Source organism: Castor canadensis, chromosome X (assembly GCF_047511655.1).
Source record: "Castor canadensis chromosome X, mCasCan1.hap1v2, whole genome shotgun sequence".
Classification (NCBI taxonomy): Eukaryota; Metazoa; Chordata; class Mammalia; order Rodentia; family Castoridae; genus Castor; species Castor canadensis.
In genome coordinates this window covers 62570337-62589356 of record NC_133405.1, presented here as the reverse complement: position 1 = coordinate 62589356, position 19020 = coordinate 62570337, and the positions used below count along the sequence as shown (strand labels likewise).

Genomic DNA, 19020 nt, shown 5'->3' with positions numbered 1-19020 from the left:
ACAGTAAGATGAACTGAAAATAGTACAGAAACACAAGTGAGTTATGATTTTACCTAAGTTTGAGGAGCCCCAGAATTTCAGAGTTATACTGTAATGAATGGGTCACAGACTGTATTGTTAGGGATAAACATTTCAAAAAGAATAAAGCATAAAAACATATAGAAGTGGCAAGAATTTATTTTACTTAGACCTTAAGGTAGATACCAACATAGCAGGAATAGAATTCAGAATAATTTTATTTCAATGATGTCTAGGTAATCATTTTTACCCTTTATGTATCATGAATTGCGGGCCATATATAAAAAACTCACGTACATCACCCAAGGTTAAATTAACAGTGTTTCTTAAAGTTTCTCATTTTGTTCTGTGATTCATTTCATATATGGTATGAGAAATGTATGGGTTAAGGTTCTCACACTTTTTCATGTGCTATGACTATCCAGTTTTTCCAACACAATTTGTTGGAAAGAATATTCTTTCTCCATTTAATTGTCGTTTCACCTTCCTAAAAATTTGTGATCTATACCTGTGTGGAAGTATTTTTGGAGTCCCTAACTCATTGCATGGATACATTAGTTTACCTTTCTTTTAACAACATACTGTCTTTTTTAAAGCTTTATACTAAGTCCTCCACATTTTTAAATTATCTGTTACCCTTTTGCTTGAAGCCCCAGGTTCTCTCTCTCTCTTTCTCCCTCTCTCTGTCTCTCTCTCTCTCCCTCTCTCAGAGATATCTCATGATATAATATGTAGATATCATACTTTTTCAATCTCTACAGTCAAAGACAAGTTTGACTAGCAAAAAAATTAAACAAATTTGTTTAGGGTCCTTCAGGATTTGTAGTGTACTCAACAGAAAGGAACAAGATTCGAGTCAATAAAGATAAGTATAGGATGATGATGGAAAATTCCTCAATGAGGCTTATTACAAATTATTTTCTTTCTGGTTTTCCTTTTGATCTACTTTTCTTCCAGAAAAACAAGTTCTGTAGCTATCAAGCAAAGTAGGACATGGTAGGTACTCCAACAAGGATGTAGAAGAAATATTTGCCTAAATGCAGGTGTCAGCGCCTGAGTTGGGGGAGGAGAATATCTTTCCTGCATGTGTACAGAATTGCAAAAGGTAATCCTTATAAATGTTTTCGTAAGTTTGTAAACTGATTCCAATTTTTAAAAATATATTATTTAAAAAATATTTTTTGTAAAATTAAGGATGAAGAGATGTTTCCCCCATCTATATTCAAAGTTTGAAAATCTGATTAACTCTGCTAGAAATTTTTCTCAAGTAAAGGTAGGAAATAATTTTGCAACAAAGAAATAACCTATACATAATCAACTATTATTTTATTACAAAAATTGAACTATCATATTTCTTTCTATTTTATTGTTTTCTTCATTTCCTTAGTTTGTATATGACATATGCAGTTGAAGAACTTCTCTTAAGGGTTCACATTTTCAAAACTAATTTTGTATTTTGAAAAGGTCACTTAAGATGTCTTTTCATGCAGGAAATTGATTAATAAATAGGAGATATTTAAATTTGCTAACATTAAATAGTGTTATAACATGCTAATGTTTTTAATAATTTCTCTCTTAATCTGAGTACAGAATACAATTCAAGAAGCATATCAAGAACATACACACAAAAAAAAGTTTAAAACAATTGAATGTGGTAAGCACAGGGTTGAAACAGTTAGTACTGACTGTAGCTTTATTTTATTACAATAATCTAGTAAATTTATATTAACTGTCTCCATGATTTTCAAATATTTTATTTTTTTCAAGCAACCACAAACATGTAGCAACATAAAGATTTAGGTTGACTTCTGAACATTGGAAAATTTACAAAAGAAACAAATTGATTAATTTGTGTAACTGGCATAAACTGGCAAACCTAATCAGCATGTTCTTCCTGCTATTAAAATAACATCTGCAAGCTTCATGAATTTGTAAATAAGAAAAAACTGCCACTCTTATTTGCTCTCAGAACATGCACTCTATTAACCACTTAAAAGATTAAATTACTCTGTTTTATGTACACATATAATGCAGGGAGAGACTTTTGAAAACTTTTATTGGAAATATTTTAAAATACTAAATATGTTTAAAGACAGGAGCCCAAAATAGATGAATCAGTACGTTGAAGATAAGGTCTGGGAATGGATAAGACAAAGGTAAGAAGAAGCACTCAACATACTACAATTACAAAAAAATGATACCAGGCATGGTGATGCACACTTGTAACAACAGCACTCTGAAGTCTGAAGCAGGAGGTTTAGGAGTTTGTGGGCAGTGTGACATATATAGCTACATCAAGGTCAGCCTGTACTACATTAGAGACTTGTCTAAAAAAACCTCACCATTAAGAGCGAAAGCTTTGCAAGCAAGTAGTAAGCAATTTAAAATTTGCTTTCCTAGGCATTGTTGTGCCTTAGATGAGCTAAATAGAAAAGCCATTCATTTTCAAGAAAATATTTGGATTCAGAGTTCTGTTGAAACCTGTCTTCTAAATGACTTCACTACTTCATTAGGATCATGCAAACCTATTGCTACAATAGTCAAACAATTAAAGTTGAAACAATATTTGAAGTGTTATCTTAATATTCATTTATTTCTAGTTATTCAATGGCCCTATATCTACACTCCTCAGGGAAATGAATTCAGTGATTTTTCTATAATGAGCCAAGTCCTATGGTTTGAACATTACATCCAAAATCAGATCCTATTATCACAACAACTCTATAAGAAAGGAATTACTATTTCCATTTTGCATGTGTGAATCTGAGAAGCAAAGAAACTCACATCTTATACTAATGCAGAATGTAAGGACTAGCTGGTAGGGAAGATTTGACTCTTTACTAGACTCTATGTACAGATGCAATTCAATTTAAATGAATGGTATTTGGTTCTAATTAAGGCAGAACAGGATCTGCCTGGAAGCTGGGGCATTGTGGGGGGTTTGGGGGGTTGGTGGCACAGTGTATACACATGTAAGTAAATGTAAAAATGATAAAATAAAAGGAGAAAGAAAAAAAGAACTGCTATGTAACAGTGATTAAGAATAACTCACAGTTTTAGCAATTCTAAAATGAAAAAATTGTCAAAAATACAAAATAAGGGAATCAATGGTGGTATAAATAATAACAAAATATCTGATCTTCACATCTTATTTGCAAAAGACTAGAGCCTCTACCACATTGAATGTGGTGAACAGAGGGCACACAATACCTACTCTCCTTTTTTAAAAAATTAGACTAAATTTAAAAAACATCTTGACCTCTATAAATCACTAAATTTCTCTGGGCAATGAATCAGAAATCCATTCTAACCCGTTGCTTTCTATAGATGTTAATTTTGTAAGTTACTCTATTCTTTGGGCTCTCAAGACTCTCAGATCTGCATGGAAAATAGTTTATTAAGTGATTCAAGACTAAATGATTAGATATAGAAGAGGTGTAAGAAGACAAAAGGAAACAGAAACCACAATAACAACATGATTTCAACTTTGTGTAATAAGACAATTATGCATTGTTTAAGAAAGAAAAGTCTACATAACATCAAAAAATACATGCGAAATATGCTTGGCAAGTTTTATATAGTAATCTTTGTTTTAATGATAAACTTTGGTTAATACTCTGCAATTATGGTTGCCCTGAACTTAAATTCCTCTAAGCTTCTTTATTGCTGACCTTAGTGCACTCAATATTTCTAAACAGCAGTTTTCTTTTCTGCTCTTATTATATCAAATCAATCTCATTATCAAATCACACTCTAAATATTTCCACTTTTAGAAGTGACTAGTAAGCATGAAAAATGTCATAGATACACCATCGTAGATATCTACAGTTTTGTGTGCCTAATATTCTTTTCACTTCCCTTTAGAATCTGCATGTTCACTATTGAATGAAGGCTAGGTGGGACTATCACTGTGTTTCATCTTACCAAGCCCAAGGAAAGCCAACCTGCAACTCTAATAAATTGAATCACACTCTCTTTTTTTCTGAATTTGCATTCAGAATGGAAAATCAAAAGATAAGAAATAGAAGTTATTTCTCAAAATTGAATCCCTGGAAATGTTTTGACTCCTGATCTTTCTGAGACTCCCTTTGTCAGATTTCCTTTAAAACTATGACTGACCTTATATCTTTCCACTAAAGGCAATATTTGCTCAAGAAATCCAGAGTCCATGTCTATTTTCTCAGGTGGACTCTATGATACCTATAACTGATCCACATAGTTATCACTGATTCTACAAGGTAGTTGACAATGATTGTCATGAAATCTTTATAGTCAACATCATAAACATAGATTTCTTAATATATAGCAGTAGTTAACATTTATTGGTTATTCTACTATTTGTCAGAGGATTATTATTTATTTCACTGTTTCATTTATTTCTCACATCTCTATTAGATAATTATCCATCTTACTTCCATTTTACAGGTAACGAAATCAAGGTACAAAAAAGAACAAGTTCACGCATATGACCATATAGGTATAAAGTGATACAGGTGGGAGGAGGAGGGAGCAAAGCAAACCAGTGGATCAGAAGTAGAGAACCCAGCTGACCATGAGAGAGGTAGGAGAGGGGCTGAAATGTGAGGAGTGTGGGTCCCAGAACCATATCTACACAGGAGTCCTTTAACCTGGAAAGTTATGAATTGGACAAGAGTTTCTGACTAATGAGATTTATTGAACTGAAAGTCACAGGCTGCAAAGTGCCCCAAGATGTCCTGTAGAAGTTGCTGGAGTCCTTGCAAGAGAACCACCTCCAAGAAGATGAGCAGTTTCTGGGAGCTGTCATGCCAAGGCTGGCATTGGAATGGATACTTGCGTCACTCCTTTGAGGCATGGTGGTCTTTCCTTGGTTCAAACCACAGATTACATTTATCCCATCGTAGGTGACCCTTATACGATGGTCAGGATAGCATGTGCCAATGTCATCAGTGGCCTCTAGGCAATGGGGTTCACAGAGTGACAATATGCTGATGCTCCCTGGAGTCAGTAATAAAAGGACTGACAGAGAAAGTGATAAAGTGATACCCTTAATTATACAGGGTTTTAAAGATGCGGCAGAGGAAGCAGGGACATTGTGACAGGTGGCCAGACAGTGTTAAACCCCTGGATTGTCCTGGGAGGAGTCGAAACTACTGTCTGCCAGCCTAATGCGTTTATCATGCCAGACAGTGCAGTACCAGGGGACATGCTAGTGTTGACAAAATCCCTGGGGATGCAAGTCGCTGTTGCTGTGCACCAGTGGCTGGATATTCCTGAAAAATGGAATAAAATTAAGCTTGTGGTAACCTAGGAAGACGTGGATCTAGCATACCAAGAGGCAATGGTGAACATGGCGTGGCTCAACAGGACAGCTGCAGGACTTATGCATACACTCAACGCCCATGCAGCCACCAACATCACAGGCTTCAGGATTTTGGGCAATGCACAGAATCAGACCAAGCAACAGAGGAATGAGGTGTCGTTTGGGATTCACAACCTTCCTGGGCCAGCCAAGATGGCTGCCATGAGCAAGGCTTGTGGAAACATGTTTGGCCTCATGCATGGGACCTGCCCAGAGACGTCATAAGGCCTTCTAATCTGTTTACCACATGAACAAGCAGCTTGGTTCTGTGCAGATATAAAGTCCCCAAAATATGACAAAGGCCATCAAGCGTGGATTATTGGGATTGTAGAGACAGGCAACCACATGGCCAGAATCATAGATAAGCCCCCGATCATTGAAGTTGCACCACAAGTGGCCACACAAAACGTGAACTCCACCTCTTAATGTAGACAGAGTTGTTTAGTTTTTTTTAAATAGATCTAATTCCTTATCATCACTTCAATTAAAGACTATAAGAACAAAAATCTCATTGTGTCTACACATCTGGTGACCTTAGGTCCATTTGTGAGTGGATACAATTAAAAAAATGAACGACATGGACTTCCTTTCTTGCTGACTGAAGATGCACCTAATCTTGGCAGCTTCTGAGTGGAGAATTATATTGTTACCCAATACTGTTGATTCATTTTGAATCTTTAGACAAGTATCTCTTGCCATATAGGCTCTTTCTAAAGGTGCTTTCACATGGTGTAGACATTACTGAGAATAGTGTCACAGCAGTCTTTTAATTTTATGTATATTTATCACAGCAGTCTGATCTTTTTAAAGCATGTTGGATGGTATTCTGGAAAGAGAGTTGGTAAATGACATGGTGGTCTCCCAGTAGTGAGAGGGTTCATGCTCCTTGAGTCTGGCTAGTGGGTCAGGTCTAGTTCTCCTGTAGTGCAGTCAGTTCAACAAGGCACAAGGTGGGTGCTTCACTGTGCATGGAGAGCACTTGGTCTACAAAAAAGGAATTTTCTTTCTTTTTTTAGTAGCCTTCCTGATATTTACAGTACTATCATTAACTGTTTTCTTTACTTACAGCAAAAAAAGTGTACTTTTTGCAACGTAATTAGATGTTCTATAGTGCAACAAAGAATTGCCTTCCCATAGGAGGTTCATGTACAATACTCATTTGCAACTCAATATTTAATTAACTGTGCAAATAATTTTAAATATAATCAATAGTAAAGACTTCTATGGATGGTAGTGTTTAATACATTGTATATTTTGTATAGTGATTTTAGGACTTCTTTTTCTTCAGATCAGCAGTTCTTTAGTCTAATCTTAGCATCACTTTCTCCTTTGCACCAGTACTTTCTTCATGCACACTTTTTGTGCTCTGTGTTAAAAATCTGCATGGCCAACATTGAAGCTCAAACTCAAACTTGTTATTAAAAAATAAATATTTAAATTTTGAATTGCTCTTGTATAATCAGATCCCTTTTAGTATTACTTTAGAAGCGTTGGAAGGTTTTGCCTAAAATACATTTTATTGGGGAAAACTAGATTTTAGTTTTATAAAACTTTTATGTCTTTCATGGGACCTATATTTTCTTGAATTAAATTTTGTAGTTCTAGAACAAATAAGCAATCTGAAAAATTGTTATCTGTGTCACTTAAAAGCAGAGGCTCCCTTATATTTTAACCTACTAAGCAGTTAGGAGGGATTCCCATCATTAAGCACAAAGGCACTGAGACCTCAAATGTCTGTCTTCATAAGAGAAAAGCATGGAGTCTTTACAAGTTTTTGAATGCTTCCTGTTTTCAGGCACCAAAGCTGAGCTTCATGAGGCCTTCCATCCCCACCACAAGAAACTACGACGGGGCACACGGAGCTCCCTGGAAGGAAGTGGCTGCAGTGTGGACGTGCCCTCCTGGAGCAGCGGCGTTGTGTGTACATAGCTGGACCTGAAGCCACCCAAGTCTGGCAGGCAGTGCAGAGGCTGCCCAGAAGGGACACTAATTGGACATTTTATAGGAATTTATAAAGATGTTGGTCCTCAAAAGCTACACACCAATGGTCTGCAAAATAAAATGTTGGAAACCTCTGAGTACAGAAAAAAAATAAAAAATAAAGTGATACATGTAAGTTCTGATCCTTGAAAATCTGACTTGAGGGTCTACACTCCATACCACAATGCAATATTGCTTGACATGGGGCCATTTCTGGTGAAATACTCTATACAAAGTTTAATTGATCTATTCTAAACCACATTTATATACCTAGAACAGGATTATCAGTCTCAGATAATATTTTGTACCAGCAATGAAGACATACAACACATTATTAAATCTTAGTATGACACATAGCCTGGAAAAAACCTAATGATACTGGGTGACACATTTTAAAAGAAATATTGCACTCCAAATAGGGCTGAATAAATATTCACTTCTTTTCTTCCTTCTCAGACATTTTCTGAGACATTCATTCAATGAAAGTTTAGGCCTCATGATTTTCATGATCTCCAAATATGATAATTCTATTACTCGTTTCATAAAATAAACTGATACCTCATCTAATCTAAGTCTTGTCTATATGTAATGGAAATATATTAGTTTCTGAGCGAATGCATATCATATAATTTTATTTACTAATGTAATCTAGATTCATGACTATAATGGTATCAGCCTGAAGGTAAAACCACAACTTAGTGCACTTTGAGGAAAAACCATAAAATATTGCACCATCTTGAATTAAATGACTTACTGCTCACAGATGAAAAGTTTATTTCTGAAGAATACGAGTGTATAGTCATAAATGTATTTTCCTTAGAGTGAGATAGTACCTAAAATAACAAAATACTTGAGCAAATTAAAAATTATAATACTTTCTCAATTTGATAAATGCATTTTCTCAAGTTTAATAGACAAAAATATTTAGAAAAGTCCACATGACTTGAAAAGAAAGCACAACAGATAATTACATTGCTCAAATAAGACCTCTATTTGTAAAATAATACCAACAGAAGTAGAAGTAATGTTAAATCACCTTGTGAGAAGAAATTCAACAGGTTAGCAAAGAAGCATAAGTGACAAATATATTTCATAAAATAATAATGAAATTCTTGTTATTGCAGACCAAAATACTTTCTTTCTATGTCTCAATACTATAATTCCACTCATTGGCAAGAAGACTAATCCTAATACCAATTACATTGTGAACCATCTTCTCCAAGGCAATAAGTCAACACAAGAGTCCATTTTCCTATGCTACTTATTTCTGTAATTCATACTAGGAAAAAGTGTTAAAGTATATTTTATGTATGCCAACTAAGTCACATTCTCTAATTCATATAAAGTTCTATTCTCTGTATGTCATTCTAAATACATAAAACAAATGAAATTGGTATAGGGAGAACGAAAGTACGAAGAGGAAGAAAGGTTTTGAAAAGGTAGTAGAAGTTCTTAATAGTATACAGTTCTTTGAAGCAACTGTTCTCCTTAATTTCATTTGTGAAAGGAATTGTAAAACAACATTCCTCTTTTCTTCTACCTCAAGAGTTAATAACATTTTTTCATGTCTAATTATATTTGAAAGATAGTTTAGTCATCATCTTGAAGCCTTTCCTCTATTTACTTATGAAGAAATTGAGGACAAGAGGGATTAAATTATTTCATCAACATCACATAGCTATTCATTATATTCCTGGAAGAGAGTCAGCAGTCAGTTTTTTAACTCAGGGACAACCAACATACAAATTTCCGTACTGATTTCTCTGGCAATCTACCTTTCTTGGTTTAACATGGATTGATGAAAACTACCTGTTTATATTTAGCACTATTTAAAACAAAGAACTTGAACATGTAAGAATTTACAATCTTGGAAGAAAATAACATATGCACACATTTTGCCTTAAGTGGTATACAGAATAGTGTTAAGAACATGCGCTTTGGTATCACACATACTTGCTTGAATTCTGCTTTTCCTACATATCACTAGTGTGCTTTTGGATAAGTCCCTTAGGTTTTATATCTGTTTTGCCTTGCCCCAAATGAGGATATAATATTTAAATCAAATTATTTCTTTGAGGACTAAATGAAATGATGAGCATAAAATGATGAATCCAATATCTAAGCAAAGTGCTCAATAAAACTACTATCAAGTGAGGGGGTGGGGGGAGAGGGAGGAGGAGGTGGGTAAGGGAGGGGGCCGGGGGAAGGTGGGAGAAATGACCCAAACATTGTATGCACATATAAATAAAAGAAAAAGAAAACCAAAAAACTACTATCAATGCTATAATTACTGCAATTATTTTTCCTTCTCTGGAATAGATTGTTTCCAGATATTGTCATAGATGCCTCCCTATCATCATGTAACTCTTAATAAAAATATCAGTTCCTCAAAGAGGCTTTTCTTCTTTCTTTTTCTTTTCTTTTCTTTTTTTTTTTTTTTTTTGGTGAGACTGGTGGTAGAATTTAGGGCTTTACCCTTGCAAAGCAGGCTTTCTACCAATTGAAGTATACCTCTTGTCTATTTTGCTATGGTTATTTTGGAGCTGGGTTCTCTTTAACTATTTACTTAGGGTGATCTTGACCTATTATTTTCCTGATCTTGGTCTCCCAATTAGTTAGAGTTATAATCATGAGCCACCAGTGCCTGGCTAGAGAGGCTTTTCTTTCTCCTTTTTTTCTTTTTTATTGTTGTGTTTAGTGGGGGTATATTGTGGCATTTAAAAAGTTTCCTACAGTATATCAAATATATCATACTTGAATTCACCCCCTCCATCACCCTCCTTTATTCCTCCCTCCCCCAATTCCTGGAATAGTTTCAAAAGGTATCATTTTTCCATTTACCAAGTGTCCACAGATTTTGTACCTTCCTATTCCATTTTCCCTGCAACCACCCCCCTCCCACTAGTGCTACCTTCCACCCCCAGGCAAGACCTGTTTTCCCTCTTGTTCTCCAACTTTATAGGAAAAAAAGAGAAAAGATAAAAAGAAAAACGTGAGATTTTTGCTTGTTGAGGTTTTTCTTAATTCACACTGTTAATATAGTTGTGTACCCAACTCCTTTCACTATCTCATTATTGGTTTTCTTATTTTCATCACAGCACACGTAAATTAGTTGTTTAAAACTATACTGACTACTTTCTCACTAGAATACAAGCTCTACCCTAGTTGAGATCTGCCTTATGAACAGCTGTCCATACAGTGTTAGTATAAAGTTTAGCATTTATTTCTATTATTTAATGAAAGAAAATATTGATTATACATATATTTTCACACATAATAATTACAATTGCAGCACACAATAATTTCTATTTCATTTTCAGAATAAAACTATTTTTTCTGAATCTTTTGTTCTTTCCCTTCAACTGCTCAGACACAGTCAAGTCACACATATGAATAAGGTACAACACGTGCCATTCAGAAATGTGCTAAAAACATTCACAAGTTAAGCAAGAACTGCATATTTGAATGTAGAAGGAGGAAGGCAGCAAGAAAGAAGATTAGAACTTCCAAAACATGTGGAATTTGAGGTGGCAGAAGTATTGTAAAGTAGCTTGCAATATGGTATATTTGGCACACATAGGAAAAATATTTAACTTGGTATATTTTTAAATACAATTTTAAGTGGTTTTTTTTAATTCTAATATGTAAGGAACTTCGAAGTTGGCACTGTATCCCAATAAGTAAAATTCTGAACAGACTGAAAAACCAACTCTTTGGGAATAATAAGAAAAGTGAGGCCAAAGCTCAAATTATTGCCTCCATGATTGTAAAGGCAGGCTCATGGGAGTCACTATTACCAGAGCAGTATCTCTCCAGCAGAAACCACTGAAAGAACCAATGTTAAGGGAGGAAAACACAAGTTACAATCTATTAATTGCTGGAGGCTTATTGTGGATAATTCCAAGAGTTAAAACTCCAAGAGAAATCAATCATGGAAAAAGGAGGGGACCCAGACATTTATGGGTATTATTTCCAACACCCTATCCAGATTTGCATAGTAAATACTAGGGGCAAAGCATCAACTTGTGCATCTGGCAAGGTCCCAAGCAAAAGAGACATGTTTGATATGGCAGAGGATTTTGTTTGAGAAATTAGTATGTCAAGATCTAAGTTCCACTGGTATTATCAGAGCCTAACTATCCTGGGGGAAGGGAAATATCAAACTCTGCCACAATGGAAAGATAAAAACTGTATGAACACTCCTAAATTTCATAGTCAAGAGTCAAGTCTCACTAAAGGACAAAACTCTAATTACAGGAATATAGAATGCTTCCCCTCCCTACACACTTTATATTACTAAGGACTTATTTAGAGCAATTTCATTTACCTGGTACATCATGTCTTATCTCCAAGAAAGAATATAAGATACAGTAAAACATAAAAAGAAAAACTACTTGAAGAGACAGAGAAAACATCAGATCCAGAATTGACAGAAGTGGTGAAATTATCAGACCAGAAATTTAAAACATCTCTAATTAATACACTAAAAGCTCTAATGGATAAAGCAAATGGCATGCAAATAGAGATAGGTAATGTAAGCAGAGGTTAAAGATGCTTAGGAAATCCTTAGAAGTAGGTGCTCTATCCTAAAAAGTAAAATGTTGAACCAACAGAAAAATCAACTCCATCTTATGATAAAAATCTTAAGGAAAAAAACCAAAAAGAAATGTTAGAAATCAAAAACACTAACAGAAATGAAGAATGCCTTTGATAAACTCAGTTTAACCTGATTTTGAGTATATACCAATAAAAACCTCCAAAACAGTAAATCAAGGACAGAGACTGAAAAACAGAATAGTTAAGGACTGTGGAACTACAAAAGGAATAACATAAACATAACAGGAGCACTAGAAGAAGGAAAAAGAGGAATGAAATTGGTTCTTTTGGTTTAAAGATTACAAATAAACCTCACATAATATTCAGCAGATGTTTCCAATAATTGCCTTTACCACTTTGACTTTAAACTTTTAAAATTTTATTTTATCACTTTTGCATTAACTTACATGTGTATACATTATTTGGGCTACCTACCCTTCCCCCTCCCTTCCCCTACCAAAACGGGTTCTGCCTTCTTGCTCTCCGAATTTGTAGAAGAAAAGACATAAAAGATGAAAAGAAAAACACGATTCTTTTTTGCTAGTTCTAGATAAAGATAGGTATATAGGGAGATTCCTTGTGCTGTTTCCATGGACATGTGTGTTACAACCTAAACTGGTCCATCTCTACCGGAACTCTTCATGAGTTCCTGGCCCCTTCCCATAGTGGCGTCTATACAGTTCATTCCTATAAAGTGGGCACATCAAACACATTCAAGCTTTTGACTTCCTTCCTTTCCCTTTCCCTCACATGCACAGTCTCCCCTTAGTGTGATCCATGTCCAATAATATTACTGCATTTGTTTTAGGTCTATAATCTGTATATGAGGAAGAACATGTGATTTTTGGCCTTCTGAGCCTAACTTTGCTTAAAATGATGTTTTCCAGTTCCATCCTGAAACCTGCTAATGACAAAATTTCATTCTTCTTTGTGGCTAAATAAAACTCTATGGTGTATAAGACTTTTTGATATTTAAACCAATATTAAGCAAACTATGGCCCATGGACTAAATCTGATCTGCTACCTACTTTATCAGAATATAGCCATCATTTTTAGATATAAGAATAGAGTTAACTATTTGTGACACAGATCATATGACCTCCAAAGCATAAAATATTTGTTATATGGCTCTTTATAATAAAGATTTGCTGCTCTTGGACTAACCTATTAAGAATAATCTGTCTAAAATGACCAGTCTTAGAAAAAGGCTGAAGCTAATAAAACACAAGATGATAATCTTACAGTATCTGAAAAATTTTAAATATTTTAAAATGAGGATGGGGAAATATCAAAAGGACAAAAAGTATCAACATGAAAGTGTTCCTAATGGCCAAACCTGGAAAAATTTAAGCAGCTTAGTAAATAACACTAGTATTGGATTGTAAATCAAAGGCTAAAATAAATATCCATAAGTCCATACTAATATAAGTAAGCAACTTAATAAATAAATGTGAGAAAAGTGACAAACATACTCATTGGGAAATTCCAATTAATAAATGTGAAATGAATGAAGAAAGTAGAAAACCACAATTAGAACATCAGCTTAATAAACAACCAAGATTCCCTGATAGATACTAAAACTAGTAGATGAAACTTTAAAGAGAATCAGGATATTTATAGAGTCTTTCAGTTTATGTTCACTCTTCATGTTTAATTACTATTTTTCAATTAAAATAACATTACACAATAGAGCATTATAACATAGAATAGTAAAAATACTGAATTTTTACTAGTCATACTCCTGGGTTTTTCACATAACTTGATAAATTCTATACCTCTTATAAGAATGGAGCCTAATTTCTATCTCCTTGTGTATATGCTATACTTAGTGACTCACTTGCAAAGAGTAAAGTATCGAATGAAAAGAATGGTAAAATTTACAATGGAGAAACTTGCCAGATGTGACTTTGGCTAAGTGACCAAGGTTCATATCAATAGTAATAACTTATTAATGTTGTAATAACTGATGTTATGTAATAAATGGCACTTTATGTCTGTGGTATTTTTCCTGAAGATCCATAACACCAATCTAACCATGAGAAAAACATCAAAAAAACAAATAAAGTAATGTTTCACAAAGCTGCCAGTGCTCTTTAAAAGTGTCAAAATCATGAAAAACAAGGAAGAGCTGAAGAAATGTCAAAAGTAAAGGAGAATAAAGAAAAATGAAAACTAAATGTAATGGTGCATTTTTTCTTTCTTTTTTTCTTTATTACTGTGCTGGGTGTGGATACATTGTGACATTTACAAAGATTCTTACAATATGTCAAATATATCATACTTGAATTCACCTCTTCCACCACTCTCTTTTATGTCCCCTCCCACCATTCCTGGAGCAGTTTCAACAGGTATCATTTTATGGGAAAGAAAGCAGAAGTTAGTAAAAACATTGATGAATCTTAATAAAGAGTGAGTATTGTTAATTTGTGCCAGTGTCAGTTTATTAGTTTGTAACATGTCTTGATAATATTATATATAATAATATATATATTATATATAATATAATATTATGTTGCCATTAGGTTTGTGAAAACTCTATTTATAAATCTTTGCAACTCTTCTTTACACCTAAAACTATTTCAAAATAAAGTGTTTAGAAATAAAAATAAAACTGACATGATATTGATTTTTAATACACATGGATGCATGCCCACACACAAGCTATAATATCTCTTACTGTTTTCACATTAATTTACTGAAAGTGAACAGATAATGATGCTTGAGAAAAACAAGGTTAGCATCAAACACCTGTATGCTTGCTTGGCACTAAGCTATATTGGAAGCTGATATAATAATCACTACATTACCTTAAAAGCTTGCATTTAAATAATCATTTTGTTATAGAAATCTTTTTATATGACAGCAAGGAGGATTTTAGTAGGTTTTGTTGTAAGCTTTCTTACATATTTTTCTTTACAACAAATTCATCATCATTTTCTGCTCTGTGCCCAGTATTTTTCAGCATAGTCCTTCAAATTTTTAGAGGTAATAATGTTCTTTGTTTATTAAAAAATTAGGAAATGTTCTGTTAAAAATGTTAAACTGGTTTCTTTACCATATGACTTCTCAGAAGCTGTTATATGATAACATAGATCACATTTAGTAAGACCTTTTTTTTTGGTGGTACTGGAATTTGAAATATGAGCCTTGTGCTTAGTAAGCAGACAGTCCACCAATTGAGCCACTCTTCCAGCCCTTTTACATGTTAGGTATTTTATGCATAGGATTTCACAAACTATTTTCCTAGGGCTGGCTTCAAGGCTGGCTTCAAATTGTGATCTTCCTGATCTTTTTCTCCTGAGTAGCTAGGATAACAGGATCACCAACACTCAGCTTAATATGAAGGTTTGGCAAATTTCTTTTTTTTTTCATAACATTAATATTTATTGCTTTATATGAATACTGTATTGAAAGCCCAAGCATTCAGTTACACACAGAAATTATACAATTATATACTGCTTCACAAAGGCAGTAAACACATTACATTCTACAAAATCTACTTTACAGAAATTTAAAAATTCTAAATATCAAAAGGTACAGCTGAAGAAACAGGTATAAATTTGGCAGCCAGTAATTTTGACAGGGAAGTTGCAGCTTGCATGACTTTAAATGTGTGAATCTGAAAAATATTGAGTTTAAGAGTAATCATTGTGCTTTGTGTTGATCTGAAAAATAGAACACTGGCTGTCAAAGAAGCATGTTCAAAAATATTTAATTCACTTCAAAATGCCATACAAATTATGGTGATTTCTATGGACCCCTAAAGCTTTAGTCACCTTAGCTCAGGTACATACATTACTACAGTAATACATTAATTCTTCCAGTACAGTGGTGTTTCATACCATTGACATTTGCACACTCTAGAATAATTTAGAAAGAAATGTGATATTCACAATGTTCAGAAAAGCAAGCAAAAGGTTAAGGAACCTGCCCAATTCTTTGAGATGATCTCATGTCAGCAAAATAGCAAGCTAATGTTTGAACACAATTTCCAAGATAAAGCACATTTTCTCATAAATAATGAAGTCTTTTTTTCTCAGGCACCTCAGAAGTATACAAAAGAATTTTAGTTTGAACAGATCTCTTGGAAAGTGTTTAAGCTGGTATTTCAACAGACAAGATTTCCAGGGTTTCACAAGGGCCAGATCTTATTTGAATTACTCAGAAGAGAAAGAAAATGTCTTCTGAAAGAGGTAAACTCAATCATTACCAATAGAAAAAGTATCCACTGTATTCATCTCTTATAGAAACAGAAAAATATAACATTTCCCCCCTTAGAATAATATATATATATATATGTATATATGATTTAAAGTTTCATTTTACATAGTTGAACAATAAAATCTGGAAACCACCATGAAACCCTATAATTAACATGTTAAAATGTTGAAACTATGACCAAAATATGAAAACTGCTAGAGCTGTCAGGAGACAAGACAGAAAGCTTTCTTGCATATGTATGAACTAAATGTAATCATCTTTAAAAGGTTTTCAAAATTATAATTACCTTCCAGTTTAAAAACTTTAATTCTAAATTAAAAAAAAATCTATACACAAACCACTGATTTGACCAGACCCCAAAAAAAAGAAAAAAAACAAAAAAGAGCAGTAAGCAGGACCCAAAGGAGCTGATATTCACAGTTCTTACATGTACAACTCTTTTAGGATTCATTCTTAAAGTACTTTATTTTACAACCTGCTTTTCTTGTAAAACTAAAGGTCCACTTTATTACATAAAAGTTTTATACAGTGTGAAACCAGAACTGTACGTAAAATACTGTATCTATATGCTTCTAGGTAGTTAGTCTTGTTCCATCGGTTCATCTGTGACCTCTGTGGCTTCATCGTCGTTTTCCATGGATGATTCTGAAAGAATCTCTCCAGTTTTACTGGAATTGGATCCAACTAATTCTTCTGTCTCCTGGCAGTCAGAGCCACTACTTACAGGGCCTGTACTCTCAGTACCTTCAGAATGTGACTCTTTCTCCGTTTGAGGCAGATCCGATTCCTCCATTTGATTATGTTCCTCAGAAGTCTCTTCATTCACAGTTAAGGCATCATCACACTCTTTGTCTTGATTTTTTCTTTCTGGGATCATTTCTCTTGATGTCATGAAAGACTCTTCTTCCTCCTCTTCCTCTTAGTCCTCCTCTTCTGTATTGTGCTGCCTGGCTTGACTACTTTCTTTGTCTTTTTCCTGAAGTGAAGATGATGCTTCTCTCCCTTCCACCTTAACTGAAGGAACCTCCCTGGAAGTGGTCTGGCTGGCCATCGCTCTGACTTCACCTTCCTTGTCGAACCTGAGTCTTTTGACCTCATGACCCTCAGCTTCCACGGTATCTTCATCTGGATGCTTGTTTTTCACAGAGGTCACTGAGGAAATTTCTGATTCAGATGCTGGAGAATCACTGTGGCTTTTCTCTTTATTTTGCTGTACATTTGACTCTTCGCTGTCAGTGCTCTCAGGCAAACCATTTGTTGTCAAAGGGGCTGACAAAGAAACTTTTGGTCTATTAAGTGGCCTGGGTGTTCCAGGACCATTTATATTAGACCTATCCGTAGAACTTGGTGAGTTTCCAGGAAGCATAACACCATTCATTCAATTTAAACTATTGGAACAGTTTTTCTCTGAGGAAGGATATACACAGCTAACAACCATCACATTCTTTTCTACTCCTCTGACAAACTTGTCTGTTCGTGCATTTTTTCTTCTTGGATCTGTTAGTAATTCACATAGTCGCTGAATAGTAAAAGGGATACCATTAAATCCAGTGACAATTTTCAGTATCCTTTCCTTCATTTCATCAAAAGGAATATATTCGACATTAGGGTTGGGAGGACCTCTTGGTTCAGGAGCTGAAGTTCTGAAATCATCCATCACTTTCTCTAGTTTGAAAATAAAATAGCCTTTAAATTGAGACCACTGAATCATTGTTTCTCCAGTCTTGGCTATATGACAAAGAAACTGATCCAAAACAGGACAAACTTCCTTTTTCCCCCTCTTCTCAAAATCTTTCAGCGCCTCCTGCAGCCTCTTGACGTCCATGGCTTCCTGGAGTCCCTCGCAGCCTCTGCCTCCCTCCGCGGGTGTCCCGAGAGAGCAAACACCTCCCTGAGCCGCTACCACCAGCCCTCCAACATGGCACCAGGTTTGGCAAATTTCTTTGTCCACAAACCATTTTGCATTTAGCACAGCATGGGGTCTGTGTAGGAAAAACCAAATTGGACTTTATATGCAAGAGTTTTAACTTTGTTAGTTTATAATGATATTAGCTGCCATTATTTAGGTTTTATTATGTGTGAATTTGGAAACTTGTGTAATCTTCAAAACAATCCTATGTAAAAAGTATCAAAGAGACTTTATTTGCCCAAAGCCAGTCAAAATGCTGTTAAGGGACTTAACATGAAAAAAAAATCTGACAAAGCCCATAGCGTCAACACTACCTCCATGAACCAACACAGTGCTTTCTTGATCTTCACAAATTAATTACCTTAAATTTAATTATAGACAACAATACTTATTTCAGCATATCCACAGGACCATGTTCTATAACTATCTAACTTACTCTTTGATAGAACCCTCTACAAATGTTTCAGTTATCTCTTTTATATTTCTGGGATATTATCTAGAACACAAATAGTAATTTAATAAATCTGAGAGTGGGCTCAGAAAGACAAAGGTCATGTGTTTTCTCTCATATGTATGAGATAGACACAATATAAATATAAACAGTATTATGAAAAACAGATTATGCTAATGGGAGTCTATTAACAGGAAAGGGAAAAGAAAGAAGTTAAGAAGGTGAATGTAGGGGGAATCCAAGATGGCAACTAAGGTAGGGAATTAGAAATCCTACTCTCAATGACTCCAGAAACCTTTTTGAGACATCATAGCTACATTTGGGTAATTCTGATTGCTTCTAGACAAAATAATAACCATCATCAAATTATGTTTGTATAAAATTCAAAGACTGACCCTTAAATCAGCCTTTAATTGCACCTAACAGCCATGAAAATCTCACATGGCGTAGCCAGCAAGGCATGTCCAGCACTGGGAGAAAAAAGCCCCTGGCTGTTTCTTTTTT

At 34.5% G+C, this 19020-nt stretch overlaps 2 pseudogenes; one reads left to right on the top strand and one right to left on the bottom strand.

Moving 5' to 3' along the window:
• Window positions 1–4787: 4787 nt before the first annotated feature.
• Window positions 4788–5785, top strand: LOC109675798 (selenide, water dikinase 1 pseudogene; annotated as a pseudogene).
• A 10712-nt stretch (window positions 5786–16497) lies between these two features.
• Window positions 16498–18025, bottom strand: LOC109675797 (serine/threonine-protein phosphatase 4 regulatory subunit 2 pseudogene; annotated as a pseudogene).
• Between the last annotated feature and the right edge of the window lie 995 nt (window positions 18026–19020).